This window comes from Misgurnus anguillicaudatus, chromosome 2 (assembly GCF_027580225.2).
Source record: "Misgurnus anguillicaudatus chromosome 2, ASM2758022v2, whole genome shotgun sequence".
NCBI lineage: Eukaryota > Metazoa > Chordata > Actinopteri > Cypriniformes > Cobitidae > Misgurnus > Misgurnus anguillicaudatus.
In genome coordinates, this window is record NC_073338.2 from 23596932 (window position 1) to 23605128 (window position 8197).

The window sequence follows — 8197 nt, forward strand, 5'->3', positions numbered from 1 at the left end:
TTTTAAAAGGACATTCCACTTTTTTTGAAAATATGCTCATTTTCCATCTCCCCTAGAGTTACCGTGGGTTCACACCAGCCGCGTTTGAGGCGTCAAATTCGCGTCTACCGCGGCTAGTTTGCCACTTGAGCATTTTGAGTTTACTCGCTTCATTCACGTGTGAAGTCTGCACGTGAAATTCTAGTCATTGAGACATTCACGCGGAAATTCACATCATTCGGGAGGGGCTTCTCCATTTGCATCCTGTAATCGCTCCCCAGTCTCACGTAGATGCGTATAAATAGCACGAAGTGTAAAAATCGTGCAATACATACGCCAAATTCCACTTTGGGGTGTATATGATATGCCAGTCCTTCCCATTCACTTAAACGGTGCATCTTTTTTTGTCATTTTATTCATTGGTTTCTCAATATTTTTCTGTTTTTTAAACCATTTTCGCTTGGGTTTAGGGTTAGATTTTAGATTTGCGGTTATTTAATATATACAGGTTTCTCCATGTTTTTGTCCATGTTTAGGCCATGGTCGCTTGGAGTTGGGGTTAGAGTTGGGGTTTGGGTTAGGATGTCATTTTTATATAACAAAAAGTTGTTCTAACCCAAGCGAAAATGGTAAAAAAATAGCAAAAAAATTGAAAAACCAATAAATAAAATGACAAAAAAGATGCACCGTTTAAGTGAATGGGAAGGACTGGCGTAGCCTATCATATGCACGCCAAAGTGGAATTTGGCGTATGTATTGCACGATTTTTACACTTCGTGCTATTTATACACAACTCCGTTTGACTGGGTTGGTAATCACATCACTACTAGAGCAAGCTCCTGATTGGTTAACGCGGTGCGTTTTTCCGCCAAAGTTAAAATTTTCGCGTCTGCCGGGCTAAACGCCTCATTCGCTCCGCGAGACCTCCAGACACGCGCCAATGCGTCTTCACATTGACTTAACATTGAAATCACTCGCGCTTGACGCCTTTACCGAGGCTGGTTTGAATGCAGCATTAAACATTTGATTCTTACCGTTTTGAAATCCATTTAGCTGATCTCTGGGTCTGGCGTTAGCACTTTTAGCATAGCTTAGCACAATCAATTAGACCATTAGCATCAATATTTTTCCTATTAAAACTGGACTCTTCTGTAGTTACATCGTGTACTAAGACCGACGGAAAATTAAAAGTGGTGATTTTCTAGGCAGATATGGCTAGGAACTATATGCTCTTAAACTGGCGTAATAATCAAGGACTTTGCAGATGTACATGGCTGCAGCCGAAAATAGTCCCCTGGTTACTTTCAAAAGCAGGGGAGTATTTTCGGGCAGTGCGTAATAGCACTACGCCTGCTGCAGTCTACTGGGGAGCTGGAATAAACATTTGTTATGCATAACAATGCATATATAAATATAGACCGTTTCAGCAGTAACAACATAAACAAGCGGCTGTCTTGGCCCGCACAAACTTCCGGTAAACTCCACTAAGAATAAATAACAACAAAGTTCTTTAAACGTAATTTATTTATATAACAAGCAAAAAACAACAACACATAGATTACCTAGGAAACCAAAACATTTGTTATTTTCGACAAGGCATTTGTTCAAAAGATCAGTTTAGCAACTAGTCAGACCATTAAAAAAACGAAACCGGAAGTAAGGTTCGGATCCAGACGTGTATCACGTGCGTCCGATGAAACCGTCTATACCATTTTAAAGTACTTAAAAAACTTTGGCTTTACATTGAGTGACACTGGGTGTCTTGTCATTACAAACATCAAATTAAGTGTTAGAGAAATTTACTGCCGATTAAAACGATTTATCGGCCGATAATAACAAAAATCCAAATATCAGCCGATATATCGGCCTCTGCAATATTTTGACTTTATCACTAATGTCTACATTAATATTTTTTACATTAAAAAAGAGTAACAATTAGTGCTGGGCAAAGATTAATCGCGATTAATCGCATAAAAAATAAAAGTGATTTTTTTTGCATAATATATGTGCGTGTACTGTGTCTAATTATTATGTATATTTAACCACACACACATTCATATATTCATTTCAGAATTGTTTTATTTATATATCATTTTTTAAAATTTATATTTTAATATAGATTATATAAAAATATAAATAAATATATATATGTAAATGTTTCTTAAATACATACATGAATGTGTGTGTATATATTTATACATAATAATTAGACACAGCACACACTCATATATTATACCAATAATCACTTTTATTTTGTATGCGATTAATCGCGATTAATCTTTGCCCAGCACTAGTAACAATTTATTTTACAGTACCTTTGTTGCACGTTACATGCGATTATTATAGTAATAACAGTAAATTATGCATAATTACATGCAACTACCCTAAACCCAATTCTAACAGTAATTACATCTTGTTAATTTTCTATATATTTTAGAAATGTGTTTGTCACACAGACACTTATGACCTGTAGTGAAATGTAAATAATTATAAATATTCTGTACTTACATGTATTATTACACTGTAACAGTAATGCCCTCAAATAAAGTGTAATCTATGTACAAGATTCTCAAACTTATATGGTTATATTATACTTAAGATAAGTTTTTGATGACACTGTGATGAATAAGTTCTTTGATGAGCTTATGCGAAAGGAACTTGAGAGTCGTTCCAGCTTCAGCTCACAGGAAAATGCAAGGTCTCCAGTACTTTGTTGACTTTCAGATGATTAAAATGTGGTCTAATTAGTGTCAGTAATATTTTAAAGAGGGCACTTATGCATGCCATGGCCAGGCTAATTGATGTCATACTCTTACTCTGTTGTTTCTTCTGCCCTGTTTAACTGACAGAGCTGTGGGCTGTTGTGGTCAGGTGTACTGAATGAGAAGACAGTTACTCTGCTGAGGGATAATTACCGCCCTATTAACCAAGCGATCTCTCTCACGCACTTCACAATACACTCTGCTCTTTCTGTGGGGCTTTTAACAATATATTTGGTCTGTTTATAAAACAGTGAGCTGCGTTTGTTTACTTTTATGCATATAATCAGCTCATATTTACATTTACGCACTTGCAGACACTTTTATCCAAAGCCATTTATAGTGCATTCTAAGTACACATTTAACCCCTGAGGGTTCCCTGGGATCAAACCTGCAACCTTTGGACTGTTAATGCAAAACTCTACCTATTGAGCTAGAAACATACTGTATTTCAGAAAATCACACCCTTCTTTATTATTTACCTGGCTTACATATGATGTTTGTTGCTATTACACTCTCAGAAATGAAGATACAAAAGCGGTACCCTTTTAAAAAGTTCACCTTTGTACCATTAGGACCTTTTAAAAGATGCCACCAGTGGCAGCTTTTGTATGTTTATGTATGTTTATTCTGACAGTGTAGATTACACTAAGAAATCTTTCCAATCTTCTTTAAATTCTAGAATTTTAAAATATCCTTAAAATTTGCTTTGTAACCACTTTTGGCTTTGCAAATATAGACCTGTATTTTGTTGTCTCTATGTCAAATGAACCTCTCCAGTGGTTCTGAACAGCGATGTGACAAAAACCGGTACAGACAGCTTGCTTACTTTCCCCAGATAGCAGTAACTGGCTCACACTCAATGTCATCTGACATGTTTTCATGCCTCAATTGGCGGCGAAGCCAGATGGAAAACATGAGCAAGAGTGATTGACATGCCGGTGAGGGTCGGAGGTCATATTAAGCAGTCATGACAGGCCATCCTTTAGCAGAGACATTTAACAGGTGCACGCAGAGGGCTGGTAAGCAGCAGGACAATGCATTTGATTGGGGGCGACGGAGCCCGGTGTGAGGGTACGTGTGATGACTCAACCAACAGGCTGTTCTCATTTGCTGCTCAAGTCTTCCCCGTGAGATGGAGTGATGTGAATGATGGATCACAAATCAGTGCTGATTGTCGACATAAGGCTTTATTTCAGTCTTCAAGGGACAGAGCACTAACCCGAGTCCCCTTTACTGCTCGAGCGGCACACGTCTGTTACCAAAAAGCATTAGCATAGGAGAAAAGCTTAAAAGTGCACTAAAATATTTGATTGTTTTGGAGATAATAGTGCCTGTGGTGCTGTGCTTCAGCTGCGCTAAAGGAAAATCTTAATGATAGATGCAATTTGCTGGTGAATAGGTGACCTACCTGCACATCAAAGATGGGATTTGAAAAACAGCCGCTCTAATAAATGCTGGGTTATTTTCAAACCCCAAGCAAAAAGGGTCAAAAAGGGACGAAACTAGCCGTAGGGTTAACTTAACCCAGAAAATGATTATATTTGACCCATCATCAAAATCTAATTTAAGGCAGGGTGCATGATCTCTGAAAGGCAGTGTTGATATTTGAAATCAACTAAACAATCATGCCCCTACCCCAGTAGAATCTGGACCTTCTTTTGATAGACCCGCCCCACACATACGCAACCCAGGCAATGATGTCAGCTAGTTGACACGCCCCTTACTGCTGATTGGCTACAAGTTTGTTTTGGTACTCGGCCCGAATCTATTTTACAAAGTGTTATTCAAAATTCAGGCACCCCGCCTTTAAGATGTGAATGACAGTAAGGATGTGACTATACAACTAACATTTTAAAGGTCCACTGTGTAGGTTTTTGTGGCACCTGGTGATAAAACTGTGAATTGCAACCAAGAGCTCAGTCCACATCTCCCCCCTCCCTTTTGAAACGCATAGTGAAGCTACAGTAGCCACCACAGGACAAAAATGTCATCGTCTGATGCAATATAGTGACAAAAAGTGCTCTATTAAACAGTTAGGCTACGTCCAAAATCGCATACTATGACAGTAGGTACTGAATTAGATGAAGTACCCATCGACCGTTAAAACAGTACGCTGAATACGGATAGTATGTAATTTTAACACATTCGCCATGTTGAAGCATCACGTGGCATACGTCGTCAAAACAACAAGTTAAGGGCTCGTTATTGTTGTGCGTAGGTCCTACGGCGTAGCCGCGATGGCTAGGTTCCGCATCGGTTTTTATTTATACTTTTGCGTCGTCGTCTGCGTCGACGTGCAAACACGCGTGCAGGCCGCTGGTAGGCAGTAACCACGCATGTAACCACAGCAGCAGCGCGAACGCCAAAGAAAAAGAAGCTTGGCAAGTTAAGCCACAAACGAAGAAGAAACAGCAACTTGTTGTGTATAATTTGAGAAGACCAGCAATGATGGATGTAAATAAACAGCGACTTTTGTTGCAGTTTGAGTTCAATCTCTCCTCAACTTGACCATTCTTTGTTTTCACAGTCGCAAACGAAAATACCCATGACGCAGTTTTTTTACCTAACGGGAGGGGTTCTGGTGGACCAATCACAGCGCTTGCGGTCCACGTAGAACTGACGCACTGTAAAAAAATTTGCGAGGTGCGGGTCAGGCTACGCAGAGCTACGCACAGGCTACGGATAGCCTACGGTAGCTACGGCTTAGAACCTACGCACGACTATAAATCGCCCTTTAGTCGTTAACTGGAATGACGATAAACTAGCGCAATTTAACCGGCATCGCTTTTGTGCATTTTTGAATAAAACAACTCCCGGGTGCTCACGGGATGGCAAAGTGTCCATTTAATAAACTCTTCGGGATCTTGCCAGAAGTAGTAGGTCATCCGGGTAATTTTCGCATACTGCTTTTGGAATACTATAATTTCGGACATACAACTCGCCTCGCCTACTGCTTTTGCCCTACCAATTAACAACCTAATATTCCAGACATAAAATGATTATAATGTATATTACAAAATGACAAAATCCCATAGTATGGAAGTAGGCGGTTTCATACGCAGCCTTAGTGCATTTAGGGCTACCGTAGAAACATGGCGGCGCAAAATGCCGAATTTTATGTATAGAGACCTGTGTGGGTTATGTCAATAAAAACGGCACATTCTAAGGTAATAAAAACAATACTGTTCATTTTGTTAGGTCTTTCTAGACCACTGATAATATCAGCCCGATCTCACAAATTTCTGTGTTATAATCATGGAATATTTTGCTCATTTATCCGTGTCATTGTCACAGATCTCCACATTTTTCCGTGTCTGTACCACAGACTTTCTTTTCCGGGTCAGTTTCACGTATTGGTTACTCAATTGTTTTTCCTATTTTCTTATAGCCTGACGTTGTCATACTCAATTCTAGTCAGAATTTGAGTCTGATTGGGCTCCATTGAGCTATAATTATGAGGCGTGTCTCAACCGAAAAATGCCTCTGCACTCAATTGGATAGACCTACGACCAATCAGAGCAACGGAGTGTGTGAAGTATGTTGAAATTACGTCTTTGCAGCCTGACCGTTAGTTATTTCGCTACAATGACAACATTGTGATTATACTGAGTTAGCGAATGTACATCAACACCTATTATGTTTACAACATTTAGTTTATATCACAACATTAAGTATTTACTAAGTCATAGAGTAAGACTATCTCTTACCATTTGTACGTTTGGTGAACTTGGCAACGACCGCTAATTATATCCATCTCGTCGTGCACGTGAGTTGCATCGGCGTGATAACGTTAGCCATTTCAGTTGCGACCAACTTTTGCCGAATAGGAAGGACGGCAAAAACATCAACAAATGCCCTGCTCGCGTTTCTCTGTTCCTCTTTTAAAATCAATGCTCTGTCGATATCTTTTAAAACAGACTCAATGTCAGAATCCACAAATCTGAATTCTACAGCGGCAGCCATTCAACACACGCGCTCTTTGGTGACGTGGTTCATTACGTTACTGTTGATTATCTGTCCATCATCGTATAAAGCCCGCCCTGAGAATTTGATTGGTTCGACCAGCATTTGTCCTAGCATAGTAGCTCCTCAACGCAGAAACCCCAGACCCATCTTCCCGTTTACAAAATCTTGTGGGCGGGGCTAAGATCGGCTGGCACCCAGGCTAATTTTCTTACCATTGTCACTTGGGTTTAGGGTTAGAACGACTTTCTGTTACATAAAATGACTAACCCAATATCCTAACCCAAACCCAACTCTAACCTTAACGTCAGGTGACAATTGTTTAAAAATCCTGAAAAAATAGTATAAACCAATAGTTCAAGTGATATCCTAAACCAAACCCCAAATCTAACCCCAAACCCAAGCGACAATGGTTTAAAAATAGGATAAAACAATTGAGTAACCAATACGAAAGTCTGTGGTACGGACACGGAAAAATGCGGAGATCCGTGAAAATGACACGGATAAATGAACAAAATATTCCCGTGACTATACCACGAAAATGTATGAGATCAGGTTGCAGCATATAGTTATGCATATTATATTTCATTTCTGTCAAGAGATCCTTCTAAAAGTTACATAATGCACCTTTAAACAACATCTAGTTTGTAGAAGCAGAATACGTTTGAATCTCTCACTTAAAGATTCATTCAGTTTATACTCAAAAAATGCTGATTAATACGCTGTATCCCTCATTATTTCTTGATTTCCTCTTTTTCTGCAAGTGCAAGTAAATCTAAAATTAAGATTTCACCTCTCAGTTTCTCCAACAGGTACCATCTCGATTCTCTCCTACAGCTGTACCGCTGCTTATATTATTCATTCCAACAGAGCGCTTAAGGCTATAGTTGAAAGTAACTAACATCAGCAGGAATGGGCACGGTTCATTTTCATAGCTTCCTATACCGGTTCTAGGGTTTGTTTGTTGTTTTGCCCCCCTCTTGTATCCGCTTCCTCCTGACTGGCACTGCTACCCTGGGGCCTGTCTGTTCTTGATATTGAAATATCTAGGGAAAGGGGGATGCTGCCATCAAGAGGTCCGATAGTATCTCTGTGGAGGAATTAAATATTTAGGATGCATAGAAATGGTGTTTTGCACTGCTGCAAGACCGAGGAGCTTTTGCAAACTGTACAGTTTTGTACAACGAATGTGCTAAGCTTGCGCTGTACGAAGTGACATGCATGTACAAAATTACGTAATACAGTGTTTAGCATATAAGCTGTTAGCCTTTCATCAACGTTAACCCCCCAACATTAACATCCTAATATTACAGACATAACATTTTTATAATGTATATTACAAAATGACATTTGTGGTGCTTTAATAAATTAGGTTACCTATGAGCAAAGACACTTTTAAGTAAGATGAAAGTTAGAGGTATTTAGTATTTGTATTTTTTTTAATTATGGGTACATCTTTAACCTCTTGTAGCATTCTGTAAAAGTCTTGGTTT